This window comes from Cuculus canorus, chromosome 2, assembly GCF_017976375.1.
Source record: "Cuculus canorus isolate bCucCan1 chromosome 2, bCucCan1.pri, whole genome shotgun sequence".
Taxonomy (NCBI): domain Eukaryota; kingdom Metazoa; phylum Chordata; class Aves; order Cuculiformes; family Cuculidae; genus Cuculus; species Cuculus canorus.
The window spans coordinates 109,701,680-109,718,159 of NC_071402.1; the positions used below are offsets into that span (position 1 = coordinate 109,701,680).

At 44.0% G+C, this 16,480-nt stretch overlaps 1 long non-coding RNA gene across 1 annotated transcript; it reads left to right on the forward strand.

Annotated features, from left to right (window-relative positions):
- On the forward strand, positions 1-10,487 carry LOC128851508 (uncharacterized). The gene is made up of 3 exons (XR_008448875.1): positions 1-63; positions 2,275-2,403; positions 6,482-10,487. It is a non-coding gene; the product is annotated as an uncharacterized LOC128851508 (long non-coding RNA).
- The last annotated feature ends 5,993 nt before the right edge of the window (positions 10,488-16,480 follow it).

The window sequence follows — 16,480 nt, forward strand, 5'->3', positions numbered from 1 at the left end:
GGAGTAGCAGGTACCCATAAATTTTCCCTCTTAGATGTGAGGTGCTTCAAAAGAGATATACAGGTAAGAGAATGTCTTGATATCCTATTGTTTCAAAGAAAATCAAACAGTAAATATGCTGGTTAAACAGCCACAGGGATAGAAAAGTTTTAGGTGAGCAGCAGCTTTCTGGAACAGGACTTGAAGGAAGCTTTCCTATCCTCTAAAACTGCATTATAAAAGGGCTAGACTGCTGTGTTACATGGTCTCAGATCAGATCTCTGAGTTAATCTCAGATATGGACTATGGTTGTACAGAATGGCTTTTTACTTACAGATACAGCATGGAGTCTTACAGGTGGAGTGTTTTTGCTTACAGATTTAGCAACTGGAATCTTTTTTGTGTGCTATTAATTCTTCATAAGTATGGGTTCAAAGTAGACATATTTTTCCAATCATTTCTCATCTATTTTAAACATTGAGAGAATTATCAAAACCATTGTTAAAATGTCTATAAATTGTTTTGTTGCAGAATGCTAAAGAAATACTATTTAATATTTAATTTAAACACCATATTTCGTTTAAAACAAATTGCTCCAATCGCCATGGGAAATCTAGCAAAACCAGGAGCTGTCATGATTTTTTTTAGAAGAGCATTCGTCTTTGTAAAAAATACTGTTTCCATTTAGCAAATTCCTTGTCTTTTCACATTTAATATAATTCTAAGTCCCTAACGAGAAAAACTGGAGACAAACTGGCATTACTACAAAAGAAGATCTGCTAGTATAATTGATTTTTAACTTTGAAAAAGCCTTTGACCTTACTACTCACCAGAGGCTACAGAGGAGATCAGTGCTGTGATCCAGCTTCTGCCTTCATCCACAGCATTCTTTATTCATGTGATGACCCATTAACATTAAGGGAACTACCAGTCTGCCCACATGAAAGAAATTGAAGTCAGTTTCTACACAGGCACCGACAGGGTAATATAGGATGAAGTGTCACTGAGACCTGAATTATTATTCCTCACTCTAAATGCTTCCTTGTTTTCTGTTACTTCCTTGATGTTCTTTTGGGGTTATAAGCCTTCTGGGGCAGAGATCATTCTCTGCAGTGCCTAGCTGGAGGCTGAGCAGGCAGCCCACTGTCCTTCAGGGATATGTATGAAATGAGGAAGGTGCATAACTGTCTACAGAATCAGGGCTTATTTGTGCATTATGTCTTGGCACAGTGTATGGTGCCCCAGAGTTCTAGGTCCTGTAACTGTAGAAATAATAAATCCTAAGGGATTGCTCATAAATTTGAGAACAAAATGATATTTCATTAAGCTAAGAGCACACAAAGTTAAAACCAATGTGACTGTTTTCCTTAGCTCTTTTTACAATAGTGTATAATTAGCCCATGGAACTTAGTACGTCAGGGCACTGCCAAACCCCAGTGGGGGAGGTAGTGTCAAGGATTTTATTAGAGAAGTACGTGACTTGGAGGGGGAATGGAATAACTTCTTCCTCATCTAAGAATTGCCCAAGTGCAGTCTGAAAAGACGCCTGCTTTATTCTCGACACTATACAAGCTAAGTTGAGGCATTGCCTATAAGAATATCATCCCTTCCACCTCCAAGAAGCAGTGATGGACTCATCTGGATCAATGGCAATGTAAAATTTACCGTCATTGGAAAGATCACTCCTTCCTATAGTCTAAATTTTTCTCTGACTGTGTTCAGGATTAGAAACCTAGGAAAAAAAACAAGTGACTTCATGGTAGCCAGAATTTTTAATGCTTAAATGTTCTTTTGAAACCTGATAGGTTGCTGATTTACAATACAGAGCTCTGTCAGATATTTTACACGTGTTTTATCTTATCTTGTGTAAAGTTTGTGCCAGTATCTGTAATTTCTGCTCAGGACAACACAGGCAGAAATGTGGATACAGGCATTTCCGGCACATACTCAGATAACTAGCACCTGTGCAGTAAGCGTGACATGCTCCAGATACCTCAGATTTATATTCATTTGAAATGCAGTTGATCTGTGCATTTGCACTGGCGATCTATTATGGCAGCCATCATTTGATATGCACTATCGCAGTTTCAGTCAGGTTTCTAGGTATCCAGAAATCCTAGACATGAAGCAAAATTACTGTTTTTTCTATTTGAACAAAATGTAGGGGGTGAGGGCAAGAAAGGACATCCATGGAAAGAATTAAGATATGGATGTGAATACCCAGCTTTTTATTACAGAAAGGGTTGCTCTTCCATTAACCATTACAGTGTTCTTTGTCTCCACATGCCTCCCCAGCTCCTGGGACATAGTGTGAGGAAATGGAAAGGGCGGAGCAGCACTGCAAGTTCCAAGACCTCTTCACCACACTGTGGTCACAGCATGGCCCAGCACCATTGCCTTCTTCCAGTGGCATCTAAGGCACAGGTGATGTCACTGGGAGCAGGGTTATGGCAGAAACGTCAGGGTGTTAATAGGGTAGGAAGAACACAATAAGTGGAATTAGCAAGGCAGCTCCTCCCTGCTTCCAGCTTTGGTGTAGCCATTGGTATGCTGGCAGTGTACCTCCCCATTGCCTCCGGGTAGTATCCCTCCCATTGCCTCCTGGCCCTATCCCTCCCAGCACTGCCCGCAGCATTTCTCTCTCCCCCACTGCCATATGCCCTGTGTCACTGCTGCATAGGTTTAAAATAGCCATATAAATAATTCACAAATTGTTGGGAGAGAATGCAAGGCTGAGAACATGCCTTCACGAAGGGGAAGAAGAAACATCTTAAGAACTGCCAGTCTAATGATTATGAAATGTCTAATCTTTTCTCAGCCTCTGCTTTATAGCTTTACATATAAGATTTATTATTATTAATAACAGAAATGACCAAATGCTGGCAAAGTATTATCCAGTTCATAGAAAAGAAACCCTCACTCTTCAAGAAGAATTTATCGTTTTTTAAGCTCCAGTCCTACAGGTTTGCAAATATTGCTGCACATGACTGCTGCACTTACAAAGTCTAACTAATAGCTTTAGACATGAATGATCCCAGAAAACTCAATGCATTCAACTCATGTACATAGTGTTTACAGAAACTAGATCCAATTGTTCTGGAAAGCCATATATTTTGTATATTTGTATTTGTTCTGTCTAAGCTATTGTCTCATGTCTGTTGTGATGACACTCTTATTTGGTTTTGAGTGGAAAGAAGCTGGTTTAGGTTTTGCTTCCTTCAAATGCTTCTAAATATTTTGTTTCCAAATGCTTCTCTGTACGTTTGTCTTTTTAGGTGTCATCCCGACATCTGTACTCTGGAAAAATGTAACCTTCTCAGCCTGAAATGCTATTCTTGTAGCTATAAGATTTTATAATAGCATAATATTTATCTCTGTCCGTTAAATAGCATACTTTTATGAAGCATAGTTTCTACAAGTTCTTAAATATCATAAGGAGAGTCTTGACTCTCAGGTTAAAGTCTCAAATACTTGTTGCTCGAATGTGAGCTTTATGCCATGTTCTGATAATCTATAGTAATGTCTCATTTACAATAGCAAGATAGAATAAAATTGCCTAGGAGTGGCATTTTGCCTGTCATTCTTGATGCCTTGGTTTTTGGTTGTTCTAAAAATTGCAAAGGATGATTTCAGCCTGTATGTTATGTACGCAATAGGGATTAAACATAGTTAAAATTTCATTCAAGCCTTGCTGAAGTGGTTGCACGAGGAAGAAAGGTCCAATACCCTCATAGTCACACTTCAAAGAAAAGTTTTAGTTGTGTCAGTCTGGATGCTCCAGTTCCAGCAAGGGTAGGATCCATATGTGTATATGTAGGTCAGCTAGCTCCAACAGTTGCCATCAGCCTTTGCCTACTGAGTGTTTAGAGCTTTCACAGCAGCACTGCAGGTTACCTGACTCCTCCCGAGCCTAAGGAGGATTGTGGGACTTCATTCACCGTTTATGAAAACCATGTTCTGTGGGCTGTCATGAGGCTCATGGTACAGAGTCGGTTGCTCTGATCAATCTTGATCCCTACAGCCATTTCATAACAGTGTAAGATCGGTTTTATATTTACACGTAGTCTGCTGCCTCACTCTGTTTTTGTGAGTGCCTTTTGGACCGCTCAGCCAGCTACCTGTGCACCAGATATGCCTGGTATTTATTTCAGTTTGCTGACACATACACTGTTACTGCTGAGCTTTGTATGATTATTAACCAACACTTCATTTTCCTTCAAGGATTACAAAAGCCTTCTGATAAAAGGGAACTTCTTGACATCCATTCAGGATCTAGGTGTTACTGGAATACCAACTGTGTTTAGAAGCAGTATTTCATCCAGTTTCATTCCCTCTCCATTTTTGCATCTTTAATTATAGTTGTATGAACTTGAAGTGTTTTTCATTAGTTTGTTCTAATGAGATTCTGTGGCAAGACATGGACTTCCTGCAAGATTCCATGGTCTTAGGACATGTGAGCCCTCAAGTCGCGTAACGCACAGAGTATTGCATGTCAGGCTCCATTTCCAAATGCTTGCATCATCATACAACCTACGACCAGCTCTTAAACACAGTTAAACATCCTGAATAATTCCTGAGTCAGACTGCCATCCCCTTGTTTTGCCAGGTTTCTTTGTCAACATTGTGGTTGTGTCCAAAGTATTTCTCTGACTTCTACAAAGTGATCAGTGTTGAGCAAACACCAATGTGAAGTGTCAAAAATGGAACAGGATAGCCACAGACATCACAGATTCTTGTTTAATTTGTCAGTCAAAATGCATGGTGATTATGATTTTCTCTTAGCCCTGCACAGCAGCAGAGATGTGGGAATGGAGCCCTTTCATGTTGACTGCGTGATGTGAGGCCATCTTACCCTCAGGGAAATATATGGCACATGCTTTGGAGTGCTTATATACACAGCTACCTAACCAGATGTCAAAGTAGTGAGTAATAAGGAGGGTCAGCAAGTTACTAACCAGCTATTAAGTGTGTGCTTCCATAATTAGCTTCTGCTGAAAGCCAGTTTTCCACAACTTTAGGATAGTGAGTTAAATGACAAGCACATAAACACATTGTGGTTAACCTTGTCAGTCAGTAGATGGCTGTATTGCTTGCCATCTTCAGGGAAGAAAATTGCATTTCCATGGTCAAGAGAGTGTCTTGCCCCAGGGATATAAGGAACCACTGACAGTATATGCAGACCCTTGCACTTTATTGTTTTAAAATGGTTCAATTTGCACACAATATTGTACCTTTATTTATTTTTATGTAATTATTTGTTAGTTGCACAAACTCCTTTTGCTACTTCAGGTGAGGAGTCTGTCTGTTGCTTCTATACAACTTAGCTGAAGTGATTATCATCTGCTCTTGAAATTGCCTTTATTTCACAGCAACAGGTTGCAAAATCACAAATAAGCCATTATGGAGGAACTGGGTATTTCAGCTCTTTAAGAGTGGGCTGTGAGTTTCTTTAGCTGTGTTTTGGGCTCAGACCTGGTCCATCTTCATAGTCACTGTCCTGCTTCCTTCTCACTCCCACCTAGTGGCCTAGCCATAGTAGGTGCGGATGGTTTCCTGTCAGTTTAAAACAGGCTGACTCATCACCAAAAAGTACAATTGCTTCATTGATTAGCCCAGCAATGAGATTGAATAAGGACAAAGTCCGAGCTACTCTTTCCTTCCAAAAAAACAGTCACACCAAATTGGAATTGCAGAAGACTGCCAGGACAGCAGGAGGAAGCTTGCAGTGCTGGGCACTCTCTATTCCGCAGATCAACACAACGTTTCAGTTACCCAGAAAATCTATTCATGAGTTTTCTCATGCATTAAATGACCACACAAAACCCTCTTCCTCTCTGCCCTAAAACACAAGCCAGCATGATGTCAGAAGAGTTTAGTGGTGGAGGAGTTTGCAACAGGCACAAGAAGATTGTACTGGCCACAATGGAAATAAATGAAAAAAGAGACAAGTTTATTATTCAGCAATTGTGGGCAAGCATATGAAAATAAGCAGCAGATGTGAAAATCTCAGCAATAAAATAGTAAAACCTTTCAGATGTAGGTGGGTTTATGTTCGGAAGGTGGTGATATTATCTGAGTTCTTGGAGTACTGTCATGGCACAAGGAAAGCAGCCTCTAGGCAGGATCTGAAGTCCCCTGAAAGCAGTGGGAATGTTACTATGGATCTCAATAGCCCATAAAGCAAACGAGCTGCCAAATCTCATGCATTTCACTCAGGCTAGCGGCGACCTTCTCACTCTGGCCTGGCCTTCCGCTCTGTTCTCAGGCGCTCAGGCTGGTGGTGGGAAAATGTGGCAGGCTTTTCGATTGTAATTCTGTCTTGGGGCTGCTAGAGGCCCCTGTGGCTCTATTCTTGAGGCACATAATTGGATCCTGACTGTAATTGGGTTATGCCCTTAAGCAGAGGACCTGGTCCCGGCCAAGGGAATCGGGATAAGTGTTCCCAAGCTGACATGTCTGTAAACAATTATGGCATGGTCCCCTCTAATATTTTGCTCCACAGGTAAAGAAGCTTCTACCTGTAGAATGTCCAAGATCCAGCACATACACTGCTTTCCTTATCCAGCAGTGTCTTACCCATACAACATCCTTCTGCCACTGAAATCATCTGGGTCCAATGTCTCTTTGCTTCCCTACCAACAGAACTATCAGCCGTGGCAATCATCTCTCTCCATCAATCCCTTTGCTACTTCCCAGCAGCATCCATCCAGCAGCCCTCTCCAGCACTGCACTAGCTCGCACCTCCGCTCTTCTGTGGTTGAGTAATGTGTGTTGCTCACCAGTCTGAAGGTTGTTTGCAAGCATGTATAAAATTGCACACAGGGCATGAGGCACCTTTTGGAAGCGTTGTTTCACTCCCAGTCTGAGCCAATATAATGAGGAGAATAATAATAACAAAATCAAAGGAACAGTTGTGGCTGAGGCACATAAAACATTTCAGCTCGTGGAAAATGCCTACAGTCAAGGAATGACTGCACAGCATGTGGAAATGAACGACTGAGGTCTGGAATATGGTTTGGTTTATATCGCCATAGGTTTCATACTGGATAGCAAAAGCCTGCAAACAGATCGAAATAGCAGGGGAATTTACCTAGAAAATGCTGCCTTACAGAGCTATGAGAACATGGAACGTTAAAAATTCACAGTCAATGAGGGGTCAAGAGAGATATTTAACCTTTCTGGGACTGTATGCATATGAAAAACTTGTGTGAGATGGTTACAAGCTTTGAAGAAAGCTGACCCATTTTGCTGTTTAAAATATTCTGAGACTAACTTGGAGACCTATCTGATGCCACCTATATATAATGACCTAGATTTTAAAAACTGTTGGGAGGCAGACGTCTGGAAACCTGCCGTGAATGTTAGCATTTTCCATATAAAGATCGCGTATAAACTTGCAGTTTACTAATTTTACTTAGTAAAGGCTAAAATGCTTTAAGGACTTCTCAGTTGTATTATTGGGATTGTCTTGTTTTGAAGTGGCTAACACCCATCCTTTCCCAGGCAGATTCCTGTCCTAAAGAATGCTCAGGTAAGCATAGGTCTAAAGTCATTACTATCTAATAACTGTATAGATGTCTGTAGGCCATATCTTAATATGCTTATTATGTAGATGGATGTCACTGTCATAAGATTCATGGGCACCATTAGTGCCCGCTCCCTGAGTTATCACAGTGACCAACAAATGAAGCAGTGAAAAGAATGAATTATTTTGCCAAGATGAAACACTCAGAATAAAACAGGCATGTGATGATCAGGATGAAGCAATTTAGAGGATGGCTTCCCCTCTCCTCAGATTAACAAGCTTCAGTCCACAGGTTTGTCTTCCCAGCTATATACTCTGGGACTCACTCAACCATCCCAAGCATGGACTATGTGAAGTGGCATTTCTAGAGTTCAGCAGGCAGGCTGCCAAAAGAATCTCCTCTACTCCTCTTTTAACATGAATTTCTATGAGTTGGGGAAACAAAATTAAGCAGTTGTATAAGAGGGAATTGCTGGCAGAAAATATTGGTTTTGGGGAAAAAAGGAAACTGAAATGTCTCATTTTGGATTTTAAATAGGAAAAATATCCCAGAGCCTCTTAAGGCTCATGGATCCAGAGATCAGTAGAAACAATAAGTGGTAAGCCTTAAAAAAATAAATAAACTGGGGGGGGGGGGAAATTTGTAAAAATAAGCAAAAGCAAGTTAAAGAGTAATTAGTGAGCTAAATAATACTGAACTCCAAAAAATATTTTGGCTGACAGCAAAGGGACACAAATATGTTTTTAGTGGAAGCCGACCAAAGATAACTAAAAGTTGGTCCATGGGAGAATAATTGGCTTGATTGTCACAGCTAATTAAATATGTTTTGAGATTATGAAATCAGTTGTGTGATACTGCTGAAATGGCTCATAAAGCAGGCATTTCTACAGGATGCTAATGAGAGTTTGCTAGGAAAAGGTTTGATTAGAATTTGTTCTTGAAAACCTCTCTGCACAGCTTTTGGAGACCAGTATACACATGGAAACAGAGGAAAGTAGAATTAAGTATCAGCATTTTTCTCCCACGGTTTCATGAAAAACTTAGTGAATCACTCTAATCCCCTGCAAGTCTTGCAAGTACAATCCCTGTTGCACAAACAAGGATGACTCCAGACACAACAATTATGTCTTGAGAAATATCAAGTTAGATCATCTTTCACCCGGACAAATAAAGACCAGAAAAGATAAAATACTGTAAAAGTATGTTATCCGTTTAAGCAGATGTAAAGGAATAATACATGTTACAATAGTAACGCTGAAAGAAGTCAGGGCTAATCTTAAAGTGATTTTTGTTGTGCAGAACAATATGCTAGCAGACGTGCGTGCTACGAATCAGAACATACCAGATGCTTGTTCAGATTAATCTTTGCAAAGATTAACTCTTTATTAACACAATAAATTTTAAAGCTTCGGCTTCTCAGATGAACACACTTTGAAGTACCACCTGTAAATATTTGCAACTCTTCTTATTTGCTGGCTGCAGTCCTGCTAGTATGAGAAGATGTTCCTTGAGTCTACTTAAGTTCCGCATCAGAGGGGACTTCCACCTCTTTTATGCTGGCCCCGCAACAGAACACAATGGGTTTGGACAAGGCAAGCATCGAGGGCATTTGAGTGGCAACTGGAGGGATCAGATGGAAACCCCATGCAAAAGAAGGCCTGCAGTGGGGCAGAGGGTGCAAAGAGCCTGAGCAGAAAGCAAGCAAAAGCTGGGAATGGATAGAAAACCAATGCTGCCAGACCTGATGCTTTAACATCATCTGACTAACATCCAGTAATTTTCACTTAACTGTTCTTTCTTACAGCTGCAACACAGAGAAATTTTGCCAAAGCCTTACATTCTTAGCAGCACTTTTGTAGTGGAGGATTTAAACCTCACAGAAACCAAGATGGTACTGCTGGCAACAGAATGAGTTTTGTACCTTTTTTTTTTTTTAACCGAAAATGGAAATAAACTTTTGTAGTATATATTGCAATGTCCAAAATTGACTAGTTATTGCCTATCATATACTCCAATTTTACTTAAGAACATGCAGCCACTTAACCATCTCAGAGCTTGCAAGTTCAACTTCCCAACAATTTATAGTTCATGCCTTCCACAGACATGACAAGAGTCAATCCCAGAAGTTAAATGAGCCGCATCCTTTGTGAATATACCAGCCCCCAGACATCTGCAGAAGGCCTGAGAAAATAGTTAGTAGTATGATCCAGAAGGTCAATAAACTGTTCCTTTCAGACCTGCATTATTTTGGAATTGGAGATAAAAGCCAGGATGTGAGCTTTCTAAGGCCATTACTTCTCTATCTGTAGTTGCACATTCATAAACTGTCTAAACACAGTTTAAGGCTACGTAAAGTCTTCAGCTTTTTACGGTTATTTGATATTTCCTAATTACAATTCCCCTCAGTGACAGCCTGATTGAAATTCCTACGATCCCTGTTGTAGTTGTTTTGCAGGCTTCCTTTATCTACATAAACATTTCCTGTTCTTCTTTCTCATCCACCCCCACCCCCATCCTATAATGGCTTCGTATCATCTTTTTTTCACCATTTCTTTCACTTAAGTCCAAATTGTTTTTCACTGGTGACAGCTCTGTCTGTGATATTTCTTGCTTTAGAAATACATCACAGCTTCTCACCAAGTGAAGAGTTTTTCTGTGTGCTATGAAATTCTTTAGACAGAATGTGTAGCATAATGTTTAAAATTCTTGGCTGCATCTTAATTTGACCAGAGCTCAAGCGCATCTGGTTCATTGTATTGTTGCGATGGCACCACTCCCTTCTGCATGCTCATAACATACAGAGGATTTGTTGCACAAGGGAATCTCTCAAAACTAAAAGTAACTTTCTTTTACCACTACTTTTTCAAAAAAAAACCCTGCTACACTAGTATTCCAATCCTGCTGCAGGAGCCATTCCACAAGCACAAGTTCTATGTCCTACCCTTTTTTAATCTATTTGTGCAATTCGTTCGTTATTGTGCATTACTCTGTCCCAGGTGCAGAATTCAGGACTTGTTCTTGTTAAATGTCATGCCAGTATCATCAGCAAACTTCCTAGGGGTGCATTCAACTCCTGCATCCAGTTCATTGATAAAAATATGGAACAGAACTGGCCCTAGCATTGAGGTCTGAGGTACCTTGCTGGTGACGGGTTGCCAGGTAGATGTAGCCCCTTTCATCACAGGCCATCAGCCCTGTCCTTCAGCCACGTATCTGCTCATCTCACAGTTGTACAGAAGAGTGCTCAGAGGGTCATTATCAAAAGCCATGCTAAAATCCAGAAAAATTACATCCTCTGCCTTTGCAGAAGGACATCATGAGTTAGACAGGATTTTTAGAGGAGAGGGGTGCAGAAGAGCAGGGCAGAGAGGAGCATGGGGAACTGCAGCAAGGAGCAGTGAAAAGCAGCAAAGGGCACAGAGGAGGGCAGTGGAGCACAGCAAGGAGTGCAGTGAGGACACCATAGTCCTTCTTCTGAAGGATGCTGGGTAGAAGGGTAGTGGGCACATGGGGCTGTACATGGGGGTGGCCAGTCACCTCCATGTCTCAAGGCTGTCACCCGGCAGCGCAGATATCACAATGCCTTGGGGGAAAAGAAATGGGCATCAGCCTGTGCTCTGCTGCCAGACCTTGTCCAGGCAGGCAGCCTGAACACATCAGAGAGGGAGTCCTAGAAATGCCAGTGGAATTACATGGAGTGGAATGATGAAGGACAGTTAGAGGCTGGGCAAAGGTGATGGAGGTGAGGAGAACCATTGTCTCATGGAGGTGCCTGAGGCTCTCAGGCTTCTTCAGTTGGATAGGATTGGAGAGCAAAGGAATGCCTTTTTGAGGGGACCTGAGCACAACCCCTTACCAGGGCTCCTTTGGTCCATTTTATCTGGGTGCGTGCTGCTTGTTGTCCACAAAGGTGGCCCTCGTGCCCCACATCCTGGGGGAGGAATCTTTCTTAGAGTCCCAGCAAAGGCCCCAATAGCAGCCCCTGAGATTTGTTTCTGGAGCACAGCCCCTTGCCAGGGCTCCTCTGGGCCTTTTCACATGGCTCCTTGCCTGCTGCTCTTGCCCCCCTTTTCAGGTTATTTTGATTTTTCTATGGTATTTATGCTCTCTCTCACTCTTTTGTGGTATTTTAGGAGTTTTTCTTACAATCCTTAATGATGTTTTAAGAAGGTTTTTTGATGATTTATGATATTTTAGTTTGTTTTCTGACTCTTTTACACTACTTCATGTTATTTTCAGAGTCATCTGGTGCTTTAATTTATTTTATGACTCTGACAGCCTTTTAAATGTCTTTAGACCCATATTATATTAGGCTATTTTCTGAGGCTTTTATGGTGTTTTCAGTTATTTTAGACTCATCCATGATGATGCTGGGCTTTTTCAGTCTCTTATAGTACTTTTCATTTTTCAGAGACTCTTATGGCATTTGAGGTTACTTTGGGGTTTAAGTTTTAAAACTCTATTTTGTCATATCTTAGGTTTTAAAACTTCTTTTTTATAGTAGCTTATGCTTTCTCAAAGAGGGGACTGATAGTGGGAGAGGGGAGAACAGAAGGGAGAACAGAGGGGAGCACAGAAGAATAGGCAGGAGTGCAGAGAGGAGCATGGAGGAGCACAAAGGAGCAGAGAGAAATGCAGACAAGAAAAGAGAAGCAGAGAAAAGTGGAAAGGAGTGCAGGGAGGAGCATAGAGAGTAGAGCAGAGTACCAGAGAGGAGTGCAGAGAGGAGAGCAGAACAGGAGGCAAGAGTGCAGGTAAGTGCGTGGAGGAGCCAGCAGGAGTGCAGAGATGAGCATTGAGGAACACAAAATAGCAGAAAGGAACACAGAGGAGAAGATAGAACCATGCAGGAGAGTGCAGCAAAGACAGCAGGAAAGAGAGCAGAGGACCGAAGAGGAGCACAAGTAGGAGCACAGAGGATTCAGTAAGAGCACAGAGAGAAACTTAGAGGAGCACGAAAGACCAGAGAATTACACGGCGGAGCAAACAGGAGCAGAGAAAAGCAAAGAAAAATGCAGGAAGAAGTGCAGGAATGAGAGAACAGGATTGGAGAGGAATGCAGAGCATCAGAGATGGGTGCAGAGAGGAGAGCAGAGTAGCAACGAGGAGCGCAGATAGGAGCACAGAAGAGCTGGTAGGAGTGCAGAGAGGAGCATGGAGGAGCACAAAGGAGCAGAGAGGAACGCAGAGGAGGAAAGAGGAGCAGAGAAAAGTGCAGAGGAATGCAGGAAGGAGCACAGAGAGTAGAGCAGAGGCCCAGAGAGGAGAGCAGAGAGGAGAGCAGAACAGAAGGGAGGAGTGCAGGTAAGAGCATGGAGGAGCAAGTACGAGTGCAGAGAGGAGCATGATGGAGCAGAGAAAACCACACAGAGGAGTGCAGGAGGGAGTACAGGAAAGAGAGCAGAGGACCAGAGCGGAGCACAGCTTGCAGCGCAGAAGAGCAGGTCGGAGTGGAGAGAGGTGCAGGTAGGGGCACGAAGGAGCAGAGAGGAATGCAGAAAAGCAAAAAGGAGCAGATAAAATCACAGAGAGGAGTGCAAGAGAGCAGGAAGGAAAGCAGAGGACCGCAGAGGATTGAAGAGGAGAGGAGAGGAGAGGAGAGGAGAGGAGAGGAGAGGAGAGGAGAGGAGAGGAGAGGAGAGGAGAGGAGAGGAGAGGAGAGGAGAGGAGAGGAGGTAGGAGCACAGAGAGGACTACAGGTAATAGGTGAACAGAGAAGCAATGGACCACAGAAAATGACAAGAGTGAGGAGCAGGTGGCAGAAAAGATGAGCAGAGCAGTAGTGATGAGCCTACAGAAGAAGCAAGAGGAATGCAAAGCTAAGATCAGAAGTGAGAAGAACGGTCAGAGCATTGAGAAAGGGATCAGAAGAGCAGTAAAGGATGGAGGAAGACAAAAGAGCACTGAAAACATAGGAACAGAGAAGCAGAGGTATGTAGAAAAGGACAGGAGTGGAGTAGAAGCAAGGAACCTAGAGGAGAAGAGTGGAACAGAAGAGCAGAGACAAGAAGAGGATTGGCACAAGATGGGCAGAAGGTCAGATTGGACTTGGAGGAGGATCAGAAAAGGTCGACCAGGCCAGGGGCATCAGGCTACTCTTGGAAAATCCCTGATATGGCTCCAGGTTGAGGGAGACCAGGGCTTGGGCATCTCCTGGGAGGCGTGACCAGGCTGTGGGATGAGGAAGCAGGTCTTGCTCACGTGCTCAGGGAATAGCCCATCACCAGCTCTGGGGTCAGGAAGGAATTTTTTCCCCCAGGGCAGATTGGTCCCTGGGGTTTTTTTGCCTTCCTCTGCAGCACTGAGCATGACCACTTGTCAGGGCTCCTCTGGTCCACTGTGGCTGGGTCACCGCCTGCTGCTCATGCACCACGAAGGTGGCCTGTCGTGACCTGCAGCTGGGTGGAGGAAGGCTTTTTTTCCCCACGGTCAGCTAGCCAGTGTCCCCGGGTTTTTTTTGCCTTCCTCTGCAGCACTGAGCACAGGCCCTCGCCAGGGCTTCTTTGGGCCGTTTTGGCTGAGTGCCTGCTGCTCACGCTCCACACACGTGGCCCTCGTGCCCCACATCTGGGGGGAGGAATCTTTCTTAGAGTCCCAGCGCAGGCCCCAAGGGTGGCCCGTGGGAATTGCTTCTTTTCCTCTGTAGCATTGAGCACAGCCCCTAGTCAGGGCTCCTTTGAGCCTTTCCAGCTGGCTTCTTGCCCGCTGCTCTTGCATCCCCAAGGCACCACTTGTGCCCGGGCTTTCTCTGGCTCTCTTGCCCGTTGCAAATTTCCAGCAGGAGTGAGCTCTGCTCTTCCCTTGGCTGCATTTCCCCACGGGTTCTTGCTCGTGCAAACCACCTTACGCTTGGAAGGGCCCAGGCTCGCCCCACCATCAGGAGCTGACACTTTACAGCCCTCCCTGCCTACAATACAAGCACCGGACAGGCACGAGAGCGCTTTTCATGCACCACTGGCGAAGAAGCGCGCATGGTGGAGCAAGTTTTGGAAGGCAAAAAGTATGCTTGTCATCAATCCATCTTAGACTTCGGAAAATATCACATGGTACCACACATTACTTCTACTAATTCTTCCTTCTCTTCTGTGTGTGTGGTCATTCCTGATCCTCATTTGTCCCATTCTTGCTCTTCAGGAAACAGGGACTGTTTGGTCTCTATTCCTGTTGCTACTTTCTGTAGCTCCATGGCTTGCCTTTTGCCAGGCTGCCAGGGATGTTTTTCAAGCTAAAAAGCACATCAGCCAGTTCCTGGCTATGCATGTGCATTGTGTTAATGCTTGTGACCATCGGCTCTGAAAGAGAGTCAGAAAAATAACAGAAAAGTACATAAAATAAAATCCCGTTTCCAGTTGTATTGCTTGTTTTATGTGTCCTTGAAAGAGATTTTGGAGATGAAATCTCCTGGCATTTCAGGCAAATAATCTCATTATTAGTTGACTCAAGGGGAGAGGGAAAAGGAGAAAAGAAGGGGAAAAGGGGAAAAGAAGGTGGAAAAGGGGAAAAGAAGGTGAAAAAGGGAAAAGAAGGGAAAAGGGGAAAAGCAGGGAAAAGGGGAAAAGGAAAAAGGGGAAGGGGAAAAAAGGGGAAAAGGAAAAGGGGGAAGGGGGAAAAAGGGGAAGGGGAAAAAAGGGGAAAAGGAGGGGGAAAGGGGGGAAAAAAATGGGAAAAGGGAAAGTTTATGTGATGCTACACCTAATGATATGCAGGACAAGCTCTGAGTTAGGACTGAGGGCTCCATCCAGGAGAGAGGCTCTTTGCAATGCACGCTCCAGGTCCATCCAGGGCACAGGGGCAGAGACGGGCACCCCTGCAGCATCGCTCAGGCAGGGGCTGAGCTGAGACACCACCTCCCCTGGGCCCTTGGCAGGAGACAGTGAGGGTCGGGGTCCCAGGGGAGCACAAGGCCAGCCACGGAGGCCTGTGAGCCCTGCCAGGACCCTGACCAACAGCTCTTGCTCACCTCAACAACATCTGGAACCATTTAATGAAGGAGCACATCGTGCTTCAGACTGGGCCTCACTCGTGCCAGAGATGGGGCAGGTTTGCTGTCCTCTGGAAACCCACCTCAACTGGATGAATAGAGAGCCTTTCAAAAACTGCACTCCACACATGCTTTTTGCCAATTTGTCAGATGCTCCAATTACCTCAAGGTGATCCGCAGCTGTCTCCTCCACCAGCGGCTCCGTGCTTCTTTCCCACAGCATGACTGAGCCAATGCCCGGGCTGAGGCATGGCTGCCCATTCCATGCCTTCTGCTCAGGCAGGGCTGGGAAGAGGTGGCATCAGCGATTTCCTCAGCATGTACTGCAAGGGGAAGAGGAGGTAGGAAGAAGAATACATTAGCACAGACGAGCATAAGCCAGCGCAGTTCACCTGGAAGGGACCCAGAAGGATCTCTAGTCCAACTGCCTGATCGCTTCAGGGCTCAATAAAGGCTAAAGAATGGTATTAAGGGCATTTTCCAAATGCCTCTTAAACACTGACAGGCTTGGGGCATTAACCACCTATCTGGGAAGCCTGTTGCAGGATTTGACCACTTTTTTTGGTAAAGAAATGCTTCCTATTGACCAGTCTAAACCTTCCCTGGTGCTCTGGGTACCAGGGAGAAGAGCTCAACAGCTCCGTCTCGGCTTCCCCTCCTCAGGAAGCTGCAGAGAGCGGTGTGGTCACCCCTCAACCTCCTTCTGTCCAAACTAGACAAACCTGTCTCCTCAGCTGCTCCTCAGAGGACATGCCTTCCAGCCCTTTTCCTGGCTTTGGTGTCCTCCTCTGGACACATTCAAGGATCGTCATATACTTTTTTAATCGTAGAGCCCAGAGCTGCACACAATACTTAAGGCGAGGCTGTACAAACACTGAATACAGAAGGATAATCTTTTGACCAGCCGGACCAGCTTGTCATGCTGTGTTTGATGCACCCCACAATGAAGTTTGCCCTCTTGGATGCCAGGATGCACTGCTGGCTCATATTGAGC